The sequence below is a fragment of the Sus scrofa genome, chromosome 17, assembly GCF_000003025.6.
Source record: "Sus scrofa isolate TJ Tabasco breed Duroc chromosome 17, Sscrofa11.1, whole genome shotgun sequence".
Classification (NCBI taxonomy): Eukaryota; Metazoa; Chordata; class Mammalia; order Artiodactyla; family Suidae; genus Sus; species Sus scrofa.
The window spans coordinates 51,795,386-51,814,286 of record NC_010459.5 but is presented as its reverse complement, the minus strand read 5'-3'; the positions used below and the strand labels follow the sequence as shown (position 1 = coordinate 51,814,286).

Here is an 18,901-nt window from a genome sequence, read left to right as displayed (position 1 = left end):
TGAGACTCAGAGGAACCGAGTGACAAGGCCAGGTCACACGGCCAGAAAGTGGGAGGCTGAGGTCCCAGCCTGGCCCCAAAGCCAGTATGAGCTTCAGCCTTGCCATCTGGAAAACAGGCTCCCGAGCCCCAGCCCTCTTCCAGAGGACAGGAGAGCCAGGGGCCCTGGCGTTTCCTCTGGACATTGCAGGAGCCCTGAAAACTAGCCACCCAACATGGCAGCCCGTCTCTAGACTCACTGTCCCCATTTACGCAATAATGGGGTCACATCAGGCAATGACGAAGGAAGGCCCAGGAGCTCAGTGGGTCTGACCCAGGGGAGCTTCAAAGCGCTGCTCTGCCCATTTCCCAGAAGCCTCTGCCCCGGGGGACGTAAGAGGAGCCAGAGGCAGAGCCTGAGGGAGCCCGACCCACAGGCCTGCGATTCCCTAGAGGTCACCCTGACCCAGGGACGAGACTGGGCGGGCAGCAGCGAGCTGGGCCGGGGAGCTGAGCCGGGCCGGGAAAGCAGGAGCTCCAGGATAGTGAGGACAGGATTTGAGGGGGCCGAGAGGGAAGGAGCGCTGGCAAGCAGCTGCCAAAAACAACACCATTCACCACATTAGGACCTTGGATGTTGAGTGCTTACTATGGTCGGGGCACGGGCTAAGCACTTTACATGCAATCCTTCTCACATTCATCCATTCTACCAGTCTTTATGGAGCATCTTCTTGTGCCAGGTGCCATGTTGGGGGCTGGGAACAGAACAATGATCAAGAGAGACAAAAGCGAGGCGGCCATCCTGAACCGGGTAGCAGACAAGGAAAACCCAGGAATGCAGCGGGAAGAGCTACAGAGTCAAATGAAGAGAGGAAGGGAGTGTCGGGAGTCCCTGAAGGCCTGGCTGAGCTGTGACATTTAAGCAGAGACCTGAAGGAGTGAGAGCAAGCCATCCTTGGGAGTGTGTTCCAGGCAGAGGGACGAGCAAGCACAAAGCCCCAGGGTAGGAGCACACCTGGCAAGTTGGAGAAACAGGAAGAGGGCCAGTGTGGCGGGAGCAGAGTAAACCTTCCCAACAGCCAGAGGGGTAGCTACTGCTATTATCTCCTCTTTTAGAAGAGGAAATTGAGGCTCAGAGACGGGGAAGTGACTTGCCCAGAGTCACAGAGTGAGGAAATGGCAGCACAAGAGGCAGAAGCACAAGTTGAACTGTGTGGGAAGAGGGGCGGACATGCCACAAGGCTGTAGGATCCAAGGGTGACACTCAGAGAGCATGTGTCACCTGCCTTGGTCACAGCCATGGAAGTTGTGATTGTGCAACCAGAGCCATGCAAGGAGCCTCAGCCCCGCCCTCACCCTGCCTCCTCGGCCCACTGGGTCTAAGGGCACTGGGTAGCCTAGAATCCAGGGAACTCATTCAGGCTAAGTTGTGAGGGACTGCGAGCAGTTTCTGGCTTATCCTATCCCTGAGATGACCTTTAACCAAGTCATAGAAGCAGTTCTGCAGCCTTAGTTTCCCCATTTGTCAAATGATGGGACTGCTTAGGTGGTCTCTAACAGCAGTTGAGGATTCTTGGGTCCAGAGAGAGGCATGGCTTTCCAAAGTCACACAGCCAGAGAATGACAGAGCTAGGGGACCCCAGCCTGGTAACTGATGGCCCAGAGCTCTTCTCCCTCCGGCCGGGATGACACCTGGGCCTCTTACCCTGCTCTGCTGTCTTCATCAATCTCCCCCTCATCTGCCGCCCTGCACCCCTCGCACTGTTCATACTTCCAAGCCTTGGCACATGCCATCCTCTGCTTCGGGGTCCCTTCCCCTATGCCATCTTCTCTACCCACAAAGGAAAAATAAAGCAGGATCAGACTATTTATAGAGAGAGGGTTTAGGTGGAGAATATTTAAGCTGGCAAAGGTGGGAGGCTCAGAGAAGGCTACTCTGAAGAGTGACATCTGAGTTGTGACTTGAAGGAGGTGAGGGGGAAAGTCATGGGAATACATGGTAGATAAGGATTCCAGGCAGAAGGAAAAGCATGTGCAAAGGCCCTGTGGTAGAAAGATCCGTAGTTTATCAGAGGAACAGCAAGGAGGCCATTGGGCTTGAAGGGAGTAAGCAAGGGGGAAAGTGGGGGAGTTAAGATCATCAGAGATATTCAGTTTTCTAGGATTGGGGGCAGGGGTCACAATGTGGCCATGGGGCAGGGTCGGGGGGACTTTGACATTTACGCTGAGTGAGGTGGGAGCCATGGGAGGTCTCTGAGGAGAGGAGGGACAGGATCTGACTTAGGTTCTAAGGAGATCCCTCTGGCTCTTTGCGGAGAACAGACTGTAGGGGGTGAGGTCCCCAGATAGGTGATGCTGGTGGCATGGACCATGGCAGAGGCAGTGGAGCTGGGGAGATGCAGGCTGATGCTAGGTGTATTCTGAAGGTGGAGCTGACAGGATGTGGTGAGCAGTCAGACACCTGGCCAGGGAGAACAAAGGGTAGAGGACAACTCCCAGGTTTGGGGGGGAGTGCCTAGAGAATGGAGGGGCAGTAAACTGCGCTGGGTTGTGGTTGGTTCCTGTCAGTCATCCCAGTGGCGAGGGGACAGTGGGGCCTTAGGTCTGGAGTCAGGGAAATGTCCGGGTTGGAGAGAGGCATTTGGAAGTCACCAGCATTTAGATGAGGACAAGAACTGTGTCTTTGGCATCTTTGTCCCCCTCTTCCCCTCACTCCAGCACCAGGGTGGCCTCGGGGAGCATCCAGGAGACCCTCAGATAAATCCCTAAGCATGTGTACTGAGTGCCCACCACGCTCAGGGTCAAGCACCCCCTCTCACTGACTCACTTCATTCTCACAGCTTCTGACAGGGTAGGTACCTACCACCAGAGCCCATTTACAGAGCTGGGGGTGAAGGAATTTGCCCAAGGTGTCACTTAGCATTGGGAAAATAGTGAATTATTCATTCTAGAAGGCTGCTCTAACAGACGTAGAGCAGGCCTTGGGCAAGACCACTGGGGGAGAGTTAAGTGCCTTTCTCAGCAGCCCCTGATCACGACGACGCAGGGCAGGGCACTGAGATGGGGAAGCCAGAGGCTCCTGAGTTACCTCCTCCAGGCGGTGGGAAGGATTGCATCTTAGTGATTTGGGGTCCCCTGGAAAAAGGCTGAGGGAAAACCTGGAGCTCCCCAACTTCAGCAGGAGGGAGGCTGGAAAAGGAGCTTGAGAGAGATGAAGGAGGGAGCTACAGTCAAGAAGCAGATTGAGGCCTCAAGCCAGGTAGAGAGACGAAGATTTCAGGGCAGGCTTAGGGGACCGTGAGATCCCCTCACCACTTATGTGGAACTCTAGAAAGCCTCTCCTTAGCCTGTAAGTGCTCTTCCTCTGATGCCTCAGGCTCCACCACTCACTGCAGCCATAATAGCCATCTGGCCAATGGCTGTGATTTGCAAAAATTCCTCCCCCCGCCCATAACCTGGATGGAGTCTGAAAGAAAGTTGAGGGTCGCAGCAGGGTGTGAGACAAGATTCAAACTCAGATCTATCTGACCCTCAAACAGTATTCTTTCCACTGTAGGGATTGGCTTGTCCACTTGGCAGCCATGCAAGATGGGAACGAGAGTTGGGAGGGTCCCTAAGGGGCAGGGAGGAGGAATAAGACCCAGATACTGTTTATCAAGACCCAGCCTTGTGAGAGTCACTGGCAAAGACTTTAGTTTCTAATTTGTAAAATCAAAGTTACAATCCCTTTTTCCTCTCAGGGGTGTGATGGGTTAATCCAGGGATTGGCAAACTTTTTCTGTGAAAAAACAGGTAGTAAATATTTTCACCTTTGGGGGTAGTATGGTCTCTCTCATAGCCACTCAACATGTAGTTGTAGGGTGAAAGCAGTAACAGATGATAAGTAAATGAATGGCCATGCCATGTGCCAATAAAACTTTATTTACAAAACCAAGTTGTGGGACAGATTTGACCTGAGGGCTATGGTTTGTCAACCCTGGGGATAATGAATGCAAATTAGAGACGTGGCGCATAGTAAATGCTCAATAATATTTGATGAAAGAGTGAAATGAGTCTGAGTCTCACTTTCTTCGCCTCCTAAAAAGAAAGCATTGCAATTAGCTATTTGCTGAATGCATCCCTTGTTACTTGGGGTTTCAGGAAGCCAGAAATGGCCCTCACATCATTCCTCCTTATAAAACCCTATGAGATAGGTCTGTCTATGGTCCCATTTTACAGAAACTGAGGCTAAGTGACCAAGGCTGTGGAGCTGGGATATGACAAAGCTGGGATTTCTGAAACTGAGCCTGGGGCTCTTTATACTCTGAAATTTGGAGACTGAGACCAAGACCCTGGAGCTCACATTGGACCTGGAGCGGGGTCTGGCTCTAGATCCTCAGCTCAATCCTCCCCAAGCCAGGGGTTTGCCGCCTGCACCCCCTCCTGGACAGTGGGTCAAATATGCAAGAGACGAGAGAGAGAGGTGGGGGGGGCAGAGAGGCAGAGAGAGATAAGACAAAGAGACAGAAGGGCCCAGGGAGACAAAAGAGAAACAGACACGAAGAGAGATGGATCTGGAGAGGAATAACACATCTCCCATCCTCTCTCCCTCCCTGGGACTCCTTCCCAGCCCCAACATGCTCTCTATCACCACTGACTCCTTCCAGGGAAAAAATTATCCATCCCCCATGCAGTTCTGGGTTGGAATCTTGGCTCAGGAACTGACCACTGTGTGATATTAGACAAGGGCTCCCCTTCTCTGAGCCTCATTCTTCCCATCTGTGAAATGAAGATGATGCTGACTTAGGACAGCCTCGCTGGCTGCTGGATCAGATTAAGCAGGGTCACCTGGTACCAACAAGCACATAAGGACCCTAAGTGCCCCACTCCCTGGGCCAGGGACGGGGGCGGGGGTGAGGACACACTGTCTGACCTCAGGGTCTGTGTTCCCCAAGGGGGTCATTATTTATTTATTCATTCATTCTTTCAAAAAACATTTATTGAGCACCTACTGTTTGGCAGGTGCTGTGTAAGGTACAGGGCACACAGTCATGAAGAAGGCAAACAAAAGTCCCTGCCCCGGTACAGCTGATATTGTAAACGAGGAGGCAGACAGGCAACCAACAAGCAAATTAATACAAATGTACCAGGTGGTGAGGAGGGCAGGGGGAGAAATAACTTGGAGTACACAAGGAAAAAAATTCCCCCCACCAGCCCGGGGGGGGAGGTTACCTGTTGTGTTCTTCCTGAGTGCAAGGCACTTTCATTGATTTTGTCACACTGAGTATCCTCAGCAATCCCAGGAAATAGGTACTCTTATTGTCCCATTTTTCAGATAAGGAAATAGGCTCAGAGAGGTGACGCGACTTGCTCAAGGTCGCGCATCTGTAAAGGGGCAGCGCCAGAACTCTAATGGGCCCTGAAATCCTGGGGACAATCAGAGGGGTTTGATCCACCGTGGGATAAGCTAATGCCTCCCCTGCAAGATCCCATGGCAGGGTCTTGAACAGGGCCCAGTCAGACAGAGAATAAGACTTGCATCAGAGGCCTCAGCCACCAGAAGGTTAAAGACCCAGGAATTGGGTCCTTGGGGTTCCCTGGCGGGGCTCCAGCTCCAGCTCCCGCCACCACAAGGCCCCAGATAGGATGACAGCCACACCCAGGCTCAGCCTCTGGCCCGCGCCGCCTGCTGGGAACACAGAGTCCTTGGGACTAGGAGGCTCAAAATAGAAAGCTCAGAGCCTGGGCTGGAGCCTGGAATGCCTGGGCAGACAAGCCGGGACTCCTGGACCAGCCCAAGTACTGCCCGGCCTGGGGCTGGCAGGGCAGCAGAATCATCAGGATCCACCGCTAGGGTCTAGGTCCTGGTTGTTATTCTCCTGAAGCAGCTTCCAAGATGCCAGCTCCAGGATGTGCCTGGACTCCTCTCCTGGCTTAATCCCGGACTAGCCATGTGGACTTGGGTTGGTCACCTACCCCCAGGGACCTTAGTGTCCTTATCTGCCAACAACTCATAGAGTTGTTCATTCAGTCATTCAACAAATGTTGTTTTATTATTTTTTTAATTTTTTTTTTTTGCTTTTTAGGGCCACCCCTGCAGCATATGGAGGTTTCCAGCTAGGGGTTGAATCAGAGCTGTAGCTGCTGGCCCCATAGCCATGGCAAGACCAGATCCGAGCCACGTCTGTGATCTACACCACAGCTCACGGCAACAGTGGATCCTTAACCCACTGAGCAAGGCCAGGGATCAAACCTGTGTCCTCATGGATGCTAGTCAGGTTCACATCTGCTGAGCCACAATGGGGACTCTGTCATTCAACAAATGTTTATCAAAAAAAAAAAAAAAAATGGAGTTCCCGTGGTGGCTCAGTGGTTAACAAATCTGACTAGGAATCAGGAGGTTGCAGGTTTGATCCCTGGCCTCGCTCAGTGGGTTAAGGATCTGGCATTGCTGTGGCTGTGGTGTAGGCCAGGGGCTACAGCTCCAATTAGACCCCTACCTGGGAATCTTCATATGCCGCGGGTGCAGCCCTAGAAAAGACAAAAAAAAAAAAAAAGACAAAAAAAAAACAAAACCGTTTATCAAGCACCTATTATGTTCCAAGCACTGTGCTAGGCACTGGAGATATACCAGAGAACAAAACATAGAAAAATCCTTGTACTTATGGACAAGTAAAATCTACAGCATGTCAGAAGGTGATGAGCACCCCAGAGGAACATAAAGCATGGAAGAGGACATGGAATACTAGGTAGGAAGGGGAGAGACCCTGTGGACACTCGGGAGAAGAGTGTTCCAGACAGAGGGACAGCCAGTGCAAAGGTCCTGAGGCAGCATGAGCTTGGGTCATTTCAGAGACACAGGGAGACCAATATGACTGGAAGAGTGAATGAGGAGGAGGGGAAGGCGAGGAGGGCCCTCTGATACAGGGCCTTGTGAGCCAAGGGAAGGACTTAAGGTTGACTGGCAGAGCACTGGGGATCTGCTCAGCAGTGGAGCAAGCGGGCACATCCACAGTTTTACAGGAGCCCATGGCTGAGTATAGAGGCAATTTCTAGAGGGCTGGGCTGGAAGCTTCTGGGCCAGTGTGGATGAGAGGTGATGGGGGCAGAAAGAAGGACTTGGAGGCCAGTCTGGGCCACAGGAGGCCCAGCAGGAAGTTGGCAGACAGAAGGCCCAGCCTGGGACACCGACTGCTTTGTCCAGCCTGAAGCCTACGACCCCCACCCCCGTCTGTGCTGGCCTGTGGCAGCCTTAGGGCTGGGAAATGTGCCTGGAATGTCAGCCACGAGGCCTGGGCCGGACAGTGCCCGTGGGACCCGCCAGGAGGCCAGGCGAGTACCCTGGCCACAGCCCTGCCCACACATGGAATCTCTCAAGCCCACTGACCAGGGTGAGTGGTAATTACAGGCCCTGGAGCAGAGGGGGAAGGGACTGCAAACCAGAGCCTCCCCCACAGCCAACCCCACTCCTATTTACTGAGCACCTATTATGGGCCAAGTCCTTACACACACTATCCCATCCCATCGGCACCTCAATCCTTTGTTTCTGATACCTCCAAGTGACACATCTTGCAAGAAGGAAGCTGACTTGCTTACAGCCCCACAGCATAAGACAACACATGCAGAAACTGGGTTTTGCACCCAGGACCCCAAACTTGGCATGTCTTCTTTGTGGCTATACTGGCAACTCATTGCTCCAGAGACCAAGGTGAGTTAGGAGAAAGAACAGTAGACTGTGAGTCCCCTGGGGCTTTTCTGGAACTGAGCTGTCTCATCTGTCAAAGAACCATTCATTCATTCATTCATTTACAAGTGTTTATTGGGCACCTGCTCTGTACAGGCCATGGGCTGAAAGCTGAGTATAGCAATGAACAATACAGACATGACTCCCCCCAAATGATGGTGACATGCCAGTGGAAGAAGACAGACAAGAAATGGAATAAACAAGCTGGGTAGTCTTCCAGAATAAGCCCTAAGTCCTAGGGAGAAAATGAAACAGCATGAGGTGACAGAAATGAGGGGCTAGCCGGGGAGGGCCTCTCTAAGGGATGACTGTGAGAAGAGCCGCAGGGAGAGCTGAAGGAAGAGGGCTCTCTATTCCAGAGGGAAGAGCAAGTGCAAAGGCCCTGAGGCAGCACAATTAGGAGTTTTGTGTTAGTGTGTTTGTGGCACAGGGAGGTCAGTGTGGCTACAGCTGAGCAGAAAATGGGGGAGAGCGAGTGAGCCAGGGTAGAAGAGGGAGTGAGGTTAGAGAGGTCTTGGAAGTGGCAGTGGTGAGGGGTGATCCCCCAGAGCCTTGTGGCTGCTGTAAGAACTTTGGCATCTCCTCTGAGAGCAGTGGGAGCCATGGAGGGTTCTGAGCAGAGGAGGGATAGGCTCTGTCTTGAGTTCTAAGGGACTCTCTCTGCCTTAGGAGGCAAGAACAGAGGCAGGAAGTCCAACAAAGAGGTAACCGCAAAGGTCTCTCGGAAGAAGGTGGTGCTGGACCAGGGTGGGGTAGTGGAGGTGGCCCCCTGCAGATCTGACAGCTCGTGTAGACTAGTCATGGGGCAGGAGAAGGAAACCCAGGTCTGGAGCCTGGGGAGCCAGGGAGCCGCAGTCACCATTAATCACTGCAGCAAGGAAGACCCCACATTTGTGGTGAGGGCAGGGGTTCCCTCCTGGGCACAAGGCCCAACCCATGGTGCAAGAAACACTTCGTCCCCTATACCCCTCAAGCACAGAATCAGTGAAGAGACCCCACGGACAGGTGGCCCTAGCATCTGGGACCCCAGGAACGAGATGCTATCTCCCTGGCGAAAGCCCTGCAGATACAGCTCCCTTGGACCCCCCCCCCCAACCTCTCACCCCCAGTGAAGGAACTCATTCTTCTTTGCTGTACTCTAAGCATCCCCCTGGCTCCCTGGAATCCCCAGAGGCAGCAGAATTGTCTGTCCTTCCCACCCATCTACCTCCCTGCCAGCCAAACAGGGCTGAAGAGGACTCTCAGCCAGCTCTTCCTCCACACCTCTGTCCAGGCTGTTTCCTTTTCCCTCTTGCCCTGTCTACACCACCACCCAGCTCCTATTCATCCCACCTAGAAGCCTTCAGAGATGGTACCCAGCATCACCTGTGGGCCCCGCGGCTGGTCCTCATCATTTCACACTCCCCCATCCCTCTTGTCATCATTTGGTTCTCTGGTCCTTAGTTCCTGTTTCATAGATGAAGGAACTGAAGTTCCGAGAGAGGGGGAAGGTTCTCAAGGTCACAGGCAAGGTCAGTGGCAGTGCCAGGATTCAAACCTAGGCCTGTCTGATTCCAGACTTCTTAACCTCAGACCGGTACAGCTGCTGGCTTAGGAGGGTGAAGTCGGCCCAACACAAGGGTTTGGGTGCAGGCCATTTATTTAGGAGACGATCCCAGAAACATCACTAGGGAGTGAGGAAGTGAGGCAAGGAAGGGGGTGAGTAGGTTGCCGCTGTGGGCTCAGCCCCCAGGAACCTGGGGGAGAAGGGGCAGAGCTGCCTTAGTGTTGCCCCACCCCAGGGTGAGGAAGCTGGGTTTTTACACATCAGTTCCCCCTCTGCTGGAGAGGCTCTCACTCTCCTGCAGCCAGAGGAAGCCCTCGGGCAGAGAGACTCAGGACAGCGGCCACAGGTATGACCTCCCAGGCGGGCACTGTGAGTACCCGGGACTGTGACCATCCCAGAAGTGTCCTCTATCCTCTCTCCCCTCCACGCTGCCGACCCTGGCACTGCCCCAGACTCTCTGACCCACAAACATAAGCCTGAGAAACCAGAGCTGGCACAGGTGGGAAAACTGAGTCCCACAGAGGCCACCCACATGCCATGAGCTCCTGGGGTGGAGAGCGGCCAACTGCACCTCCCTTCTGGGCTCCCCAACTTCCAGAACAGTGCTGGCCCCAGGATACAGACAAGGTCCTTCAGTGGGATGTGGCTGAGCTACATGACTGTGAGCACGTTCCTCCACCTCTCAGAGCCTCAGTTTCCTCATGTGAAGAAAGGGATCATTTAAAAAAACAGAACAACCTCACGCGGTTTTTGTGGGGATTCAATGGGACACTAGATATAAAAGACTTAGAACGGCACATGCAAGTCATAGTAGGTGCTTATATATATGTTTGCATTTCAATAAGATGCTGCCTGTGTCACAAGTACTGAATAAATGAAGCCATTATCACTACAGTTATCAAGGTTGTTTGGGACCCTCCGTATAACAGCCCAAGCCCAGGCCTGCTCGGTTGGGACCAGATATTGGCTGGGTGGCTTCCCCACATTTCCCAGGTCCCCCAGGCCCTTGCTCAAGGCCGTCTGTACTTTGGGGAAACAGAGGAGGAGAAGGAGGAGGAAGGGGTGGGGGCTAGGCCAGGCCTGCTGGCGGTAACTGCGGGCAGTGACCCTGCCCAAGAGGCCCCACTCACCCGTCCACCCATCCGCCAGAGCCGCTTGCCCATTCCACGCAGGGGACGCCTCATCTTGCACAAGACAGGAAGTGGGAGGCCCGGGGTGGCGGCGGGTGACGCCAGGACCCCATGTCCACCCGGCTGCAGACAGGATGGGCAAGGGAGGCCCCAGCCAGGCTTCCTGTGTGCTGAGTACACTGGGCAGAAAGGAGAAGTGGGGGCCAGGGTCACAGGGAGAGCCGGGCAGCATCTTCCTCTCCCCAGCCCAACTGTTCCGCCTGCCCTCCCTGACTCAGGGGCCCTGAGTTCAAATCTCAGCTCTGCCATCTCTCAGCTGCGTGACTTTGGACAATGCAGCTCTCAGGGCCTCTGTTTCCAGTCACTACTAGGGAACAGGGAAGCCCCCCAGCCTCTTTGGGGCATTGTTGTCATCATTCCCATTTTATAGATAATGAAAGCAAGTCCCCATTTTACAGACAATGAAAGCAAGTCCACAGGTATTTTCAAACAGTATTTTTTTTTTTTTTTTTTGGCACAGCCTGTGGAAGTTCCTGGGCCAAAGACTGAAGCTGTGCAACAGCAGCCACTGAAGCTGCTGCAGAGACAACACCAGACCGATAACCCACTGGGCCACAAGGGAACTTCCCAAACAGCATCTATTGTACTTGAAGATTTAGGGCCACAATGGGAAAGGGCAGGCCTGAGGACCCACTGCACGCTGGACACACAAAGACTAGGCCAACATGAGCCTTATGAACATATCCTGGGCCCACAAGGCATTACTAATCAATTATGATTCTCCCTCCTAGGAGCCCAGATGCAGTCTCAGAACCCTGCTCAACACCGCTCTCGAACCACTGCCAATCCAAGCACCTGAGGCCTGAATAAGTAAGGAGAGTACGTGTTATCTGCTGCCCTATTTCAGCAACAGTCAGGATCAGAGGGGAACTTTCCCAAGAAAGAGGCTGCCCTCTAGCAATCCATCTCTGGGTATTTCTCTATGATCAGGGACCCCGTCAGATCAGACTCTCAGCCCCCTGCCCCCAGCATATTGAGGGGACCACAAAGTCTGAGCTCTGGAAAAGACAATTACAGAGTAACTGGGCTGGGCTTGTCTTTGGAGAAGAGGAGTTGAGGTCCAGGACAGCAGGGAGGGGGCCAGAAGGAGGAAAGGCCAGATCACCAGCCTGCTGTGGACTCTACCGGCAGTGCTAGGGAAAGTCCAGTGACCCAGAGCCCCGAGTGGATTGTGTAAAAAGGAAAAATGAAACCAAATGCAGAGCCCTGGGCCTCCCGCCAGCCCTGGCCACCTAGCCCTGTGTTCACTGCCATCATCCTGGTCCAAGCCACCATTATCGCTTGCCTGGACATCTGCAGTTGTTTCCAACCTGGTCTCCCTGCTTCACCCTTGTCCCCTACACAACCTTTCCGCATGGCAGCTGGAGAGATCAAAAATATTACCCCACCTAAGTCACTCCCTGCTTTAATCCTCCAGGGACGGAAGGATATGCCTGACCAGATGCCTGACCCTGACCTCCAAGATCTGGACTTCTGGCCCCTTCCCCTTTTAAGCCCATATCCTACTTCTCTCCCCATCACTCATGCACCCCAGGAATTCCAAGCTTCTTAAATAGGTCAACCTGATTCTCACCTCCAAGCCTTTGCCCTTGCTGTTCCCCCCCACCTACAGCCCTGTTTCCCTATAGTTTCCTTTGGTGGATGCATCTCATTAATTAGTCGTCAATAAATGCCAACCTCCTCCCAGAGCCTGCTGCCCACATGCGCCACCCCAGATGCCTGCCCCGTCACCCTCCACTGCACCCCTCTGGTTATGTTTTTGCAGCACCTATCCATGTCTGGAAGTATCTACTGATTTGTTTACTTGTCTGTCTGTCTCCATCACCAGCATGCCAGCTTCATGAGGGCAAGCACTGTGCCCAACCTGGTCACCTGCTGTGTGCCCAGCACCTTCCACACAGCAGGTGCGCAATATATGTTTGTTGAAATAGACTGAAATGGCATAAACCACCAAGGGGAATTCTCACTGGGATCTTCCAAGTCCCCATTTGCTGCCCCTCTCTGAGAATGACAGGTTGGTCCCCCTCTAGTGCCATCCCCCAAACAGTATAGAGTTCTGGGGAAAATTCTGATTTCAGTGGGAATACGATTGATTATTGATGTCTGCCACAGACCAGGCAGGGCATTGGCAGGCATTTGCATCTGGTCTGTTCATTGCTATCTCCGCAATACCCAGAACAACGCCTGGAACATAGTGTTCAACATATATCTGTTGAAAGTCAAATACATGGGTTCTTTGTCTAACTGGCTATGTTTTTCCAGAAGAAAAAACACCTTTAGCTGATTTAATAACCATTGGGGCAGCCATTCACGAGTCCCCAGTGTGTGCTAAACCTGAGAATAGCCTGGGGAGAGGTTCTGATCGTCTATTTACAGAGGAGGAAGCCAGGGTGACAAGATTTGACTGAGGTCACCCAGCTAGGTTAAGCTGACCCTGAAGTTCTCCAAGAAGCCAGACTCGTAGTCTGGGGGAAGAGAGGGAGGACTCCCCCCGAGCTTCTGCCCCCCCCCCCCCGGCATCCCTAGCCCCCTCCCTAGGGTACAGGGGACGAAGAGAGGCAGCCTCTGCTTCCCTTTTGGGATATGTCACAGGGCTGTGGTTAAACGGAAGCAGGGCCCCTGCCCATCCCAGGCGTGGACCTCCGAGGGCCCCACCCTCCCCATTCCCAGCCCAGACTCTTCCCAGCTGACCATGGGGTGTCTGTTCCCTGTTCCTCTTTTCTCTGGGCAGGAGGAAGTGGGTGGGGCCATGAGAAGATCCAGAGACTCAGTTTCTTCATCTGCTAAGTAGGCTCAACCCCTGGCACCTTCAGAAGTTGCTCTGTGGTAGAGACTCGAGGAGGGAGTTCACAAAAGAGGCCAAGCCAGGCGGGAGTCAGGCGGGAAGGCAGAGGTAGGCACTGTCTCCCTGCTCAGGCTCCCAAGGCTCCCCATGCCCCCAGTGTAAGACCAGGCTACTCTCCCCATGGAGCCTGTGCAGCTCAGCTCTAAGCCTTCCTCACTCCCCACGCCCAACTCACCTCACAGCTCCAACTACATGGTCTTTTAGATTCACTTTACTCACTCTGCTCTGTCCCACCACAGGGCCTTTGCACATGCTGTGCCCATTTGCTGACACATTTGTTCCTCCCTTTCTCATCTACTGAGCCTCAGCTCACTCTCCAGTTCTCAGTTCTCAGATTGGTTCTCTTCCAAACTCCTGACCTACCCAATCATGTCAACCCCCCTGCCCCATTGCAGGCCCTCAAATTACCTCATACTTGTCAGTCCCAAAGGGACATTTCTGAGGGAGATTTCATTAATGCCCATCTCCTACATTGGGCTATGAGCTCCCTGTGGGAAGGGATCACTATCTCCCCAGTGCCTGGCACAGAGTAGGTGCTTCATTAATGTTTGTTGAGTGAATGAATGATAAATGCAGAATGAATGGAGCTACAGGCAAGTCACACCCTCCAAACACCCTCTCCCAAATCTTGCTCTGATCTTGGGCCCAGCCCCACCTCTGCCCTGCCCATACCCCCTCCTCCAGGATGGCTGCTTCAACCACCTCCCACCTAGTCCCCAAAGCTTTGTCCCCCTCATCTCTCAGAGCCCTGCTTTCCTGGATGGAAACCAAAGGGATGGACCTCAGTCACGGGCTTTCATACTGGCCTCCCTTGAGTCTGGTATTCTAGGGATGGGCCTTGGGATTACCTTGGAAAAGAGGTCAAGGCAGGAGACCTCCCATCTCCAACATCAACCAGAATAGACCTCCTCTACTTAAGTTATATTTAGGGCAGTCACGACTTGGGCACTTCACAGGAATTCAACTACACATGCTCAGCAAAAAATAAAAAGCCTCCGAGAGAAGAACTGATGGCCTGGTGGATATGCTGGGAGGGGGAGATGTGGGTTAGTAGTTCCCCTGGTGACTGAGTCTGCTCAGACACAGCCCTGCTCCCACTGCAGCCCCCAAACACAAGCCAGGCCTTCCCTGGACAGGACCCAACGCTGGGAGGATGGTGGGCTGATTTATGGAGACTGTACATCCGCCTCAGTTAGGGAGGGTTATGTCCTTCCTGTGGAATCCCCAAGGGGAACTTGGCCATGGGCAATTTCCACCTTAAAAACCAGATTTAGAGCTTGCCCTGGGGTGATGTGAGCCACAACCATGGGATCTTCTTTTGAACAATGGGTACCACAGCTCAGAAAAAAGAAAAAAAAAAAAAATGAAAACCATTGGACAAGATGTTCCCAAAGGGAGCACTGAGGGTGAACCGAAAATTCCTAAATTCCGTTCCTGCCAACTGTCACTTCCCAGACTCTTGAAAGCCCCATAATATTTTGATGAAGGTCTGGGCTCTGCTGCCCTTTGCTTCGAGCAAAATAGAAGCTGAGAGATCCCTTCCCCACCTCCTGGGACCCTGCCTCAGCCCCCACAGATCCAGGCAGCGCCCCTGGGTTGTGAGGGGCCCCTCAGCTCTCAGCCAGGGGTTACCTCAGCACCTAGATAGTGTCACCACGGGCTGCATCCCTGGAAGAAGCTGCCAAAACTGTTACCAAACATAGTGTTTTGTGCACTTACTCTGTGCCACGCTCCATGTGAATAAGACAATTCCCATTTCAGGGTGGGGTCAGGGTGAGCACAAAACACTGAACAAATGACCAAATAAATGGAGAAAGAGGCAGGATGACAAGTGCCCAGCAGAAATATAAATCAGGGTTGGGGACACAGAATGATAGAGGAACTCCTACAGGGAGCACAGGCCTGAGTGAGGAGAGGAGCAGGTTACAGAAAGATCCAGAAGAAACAGTATTCAGGCAGAGTGAATGACGAACAGGGCAAAGGCAGAAACAGAATGGGGAAAGCTTGGTGTATTTGAGGAGGAAGGAAGGTCCATGTGGCCGGAGGGGAAGAAAGAATGAGGAGAATGGACCAGGTGATGGCAGAGGAGGAGAGAGATCAGCCAGATTCTGGATACAGTCAGCAGGTAGAGCCGATGGGATTTGCTGATGAATGGGATGTGGGGTTAGAGAGAGCGAGGTTGAGAGTAACTCCAGGGTCTTAACACCTGATCTCTTGACTTGGCGGCTGTGCTATTTTCTGAGCAGGGGAAGACACAGGGGACTAAGTGACATCTACCTCCCTAATTTGGTAAATTGAGCAAGACAGAGACCCAAGAGGAGGAAGAAGCTGGGCTCAGGGAGACCGTGTGGCCTGAGACTCCAATGGGCACAGTGATAGGGACTGAGGGACGTGGTGCCGCTGAGCTTGCCAGGCGTGGGGTCAGGTGAAAGCAGAAGAGGGCTCCGCCCCACTTCAAGGGCCATATGTGAAGTCTGAGAAAGAACGGGCGGGGAGGTTAGAGGAGAACCAGGGAGGCCAGCCTCTGCAAGCCTGGAAAGACAGTGCTTAATTAACAGGTAGTGGTCCAGGGGGCAAGCCAGAGAAGTCCCAGAAAATCCAAGCCCACCTGTACAATCTAGATGTGTGATGTCAGTGAGACTAGAATTGGTGGCTATACCAGATGGGCCTCAACCACCTTAGAGCCCAAATTTCTCTGGGGTAGATGGACAGTCTGTGTCTTGACTGGTCTAAGTCAGTCTTGGGAATTCCTTTCTGTTTAAAGGTAGACATATGACTACCCTGTCACATGAGTCACCAGTAGGAATCTACTGTAACATTTAGAAAATATTTTCCTGCCTGATATAAGAGTAAGATTCTAGATGAGAAAGATCCCTTTCCTGCCAGCCTCCCCCTTCCTTTCCTGAGTAGGATGTGTCATGTGGGATGTGATGTCTGGTGCCACAGCAGCCCCTGGGGCCCATGAGGAAAAGAGAAGTGAATAGAAGTCAACTTAGAGCCCAGCTAACTGATCCTGGAACAGCCCCACATCCAGACTCTTGCTATAAGATTTAATTAAATATCTCCCAAAGCAACAGAAATAAAAGCAAAAATAAACCAATGGGATCTAATCAAATTGACAAGCTTTTGCACAGCCAAGGAAACCCAAAAGAAAACAAAAAGACAACATACAGAATGGGAGAAAATAATTTCAAATGATGCAACTGAAAAGGGTTTAATCTCTAAAGTATACAAACAAATTATACTACTCAACAGCAAAAAACCCAACAACCCAATGGAAAAGTGGGCAAAAGAACTGAATAGACATTTCTCCAAAGAAGATATACAAATGACCTACAAGCACATGAAAAATGCTCAACATCACTGATTATTAGAGAAATGCAAATTAAAACTACCATAGATACCACCTCACACCAGTTAGAATGGCCATTATTAATAAGTCCACAAATAACAAATGCTGGTGGGGGTGTGGAGAAAAGGGAACCCTCCTGCACTGTTGGTGGGAATATAAGTTGGTACAACCGCTATAGAAAACAGTATTGAGGTACCTTAGAAAACTACACATAGAACTATACCATATGACCCAGAAATCCCACTCTTGGGCATCTACCCAGACAAAACTTTCCTTGAAAAAGACAAATACACCTGCATGTTCATTGCAGCTCTATTCACAATAGCCAAAACATGGAAACAACCCAAATGTCCATCGACAGGTGATTGGATTAGGAAGATGTGGTATGTATACACAATGGAATACTACACAGCCATAAAAATGGACAAAATAATGCCATTTGCAGCAACCTGGATGGAACTAGAGACTCTCATACTAAGTGAAGTCAGTCAGAAAGAGAAAGACAAATACTATATGATATCACTTATATCTGGAATCTAGTATATGGCACAAAAGAACCCTTCCACAGAAAAGAAAATCATAGACTTGGACAGTAGACTTGTGGTTGCCAAAGGGGAGGGGGAGGGAGTGGGATGGATTGGGAGCTTGGGGCTCATAGATGCAGATTATTGCCTTTGGAATGGATAAGCAATGAGGTCCTGCTGTGTAGCATTGGGAACTATGTCTAATCACTTATGATGGAGCATGATAATGTGAGAAAAAAGAATCTATACATGTACGTGTAACTGGGTCACCATGCTGCACAGTAGAAAACTGACAGAACACTGTAAACCAGCTATAATGAAAAAAATAAAAATCATTATATATTAAAAAAAGATTTAATTAAATATCTTTACGCTTCCAGGCATGGAAGATAACCTAACTGGGATAAGAAGAAAATGGGAAGGAACGCTGAGATAAGAGAAAATAGAGAGGAGGAGGGATGAGAACGTCTTAAAAGAGTCTTTTGGAGGATTTCATTTAGGGCAGCAAGTTCTGAGAGGAAAAAAACAAATAGCCTTGCAGACTCTTAAACCCTCACCTAGAAGACTAGGATGCCATGGGTGCTATAGATGGGAAACTGAGGCCCAGGGAACTTAATAGCTCCCCAAGCCCACACAGCAGAGAAACACAGGTTCATGCACCCAGCCATGCTGACTGCCTCCCAGGCATGTCCTCATCTGCCAAGAGGGAGAAGAATGACAGGTGTCCTTCTGAGGTATCATGGGTCTCAAAAATCCATGAACACTCAGCAAGGTGGCTGAGAGATAGTGAGCGCTCAAAAACGTCCAGACGCAGGGCCTGGGTACCTGGCAGTCTCCATAAGTGTCCGCTACTATTTCTGCAGAGAGGAAACACTCCATGACGGGTGCTCTCATTCACTGAGCACCCACTCTATAACAGGCACATCTCTAATCCAGAACACCTGTTAACCCGCTTAATCCCCACATCAGCCCAGGAGGCCTTATTCATACCCCAGCTTGCAACTTCCATAGTCCCATGTTCAGTGAATCACCCTCAGTGAGCCCCAACTCCCCACTGTGTCCCCAGTGCAATGCCATGGACTTCCCACCACCTCTGCTTGCATGTCTCCTGGGACAGGCAGCTCACTCTCTGAGGGCCATATTTCCAAATTCTTGGCCTATCTGCAGCCCTAGGCAAGCGCCAAGGGTCTCTGTGGGCCTCACTTTCACATTTGTAAAAGGGCATTAATCACAGTCCCACATCCCAGGCTGGTTGTGAAGACCCAGGAAGGCCCTTGGCAGTAGTTAGTGCTCAATCAACATGAAGTATGGTCATTAGCCATTATTGTTGCATGTGGCTGGCTCTGCCACCTGCCTCATGCAGGAGCCCTGAGTCTGTCCACATTTGGGGGCCAAGGTGCCTGAAGTGACCCCGGGTCCTGACCCAGGAGCTAGAGGAAGGGGATAGAGCACCAGGTCTCTTGGACCTGCCTGCTGCCTTGCCCTGCAGCCCCTGGCTCTAGCTCATGCCCCACCCAAGGCCACCACCATCTCTGAAGACCCATTGTTCCTGTCTGGCTCAGCTCCAGGGCCCTGGCCCTGCCCAGGCTCCTACTTCCCTCTAGGATACCCCACCGCCCCTGGGTCTCAGGCCTCCCAGATGAGACCCAAATGAGGGTGCCAAATATGGCTGCAACACAGTTGTGGGAGCATCGAGTTCAAATCCCAGCTCTGCCATTTCCCAGCTGTGGGACCTAAGCATGC

At 52.0% G+C, this 18,901-nt stretch overlaps 2 long non-coding RNA genes across 2 annotated transcripts in view; one reads left to right on the top strand and one right to left on the bottom strand.

Moving 5' to 3' along the window:
• The window catches only part of LOC110257431, a 157,045-nt gene that overhangs the window by 114,262 nt on the left and 23,882 nt on the right, over nucleotides 1-18,901 (bottom strand). The window lies entirely within an intron of this gene.
• On the top strand, nucleotides 8,824-12,678 carry LOC110257356. The gene is made up of 3 exons (XR_002339850.1): nucleotides 8,824-9,593; nucleotides 11,169-11,247; nucleotides 11,855-12,678. It is a non-coding gene; the product is annotated as an uncharacterized LOC110257356 (long non-coding RNA).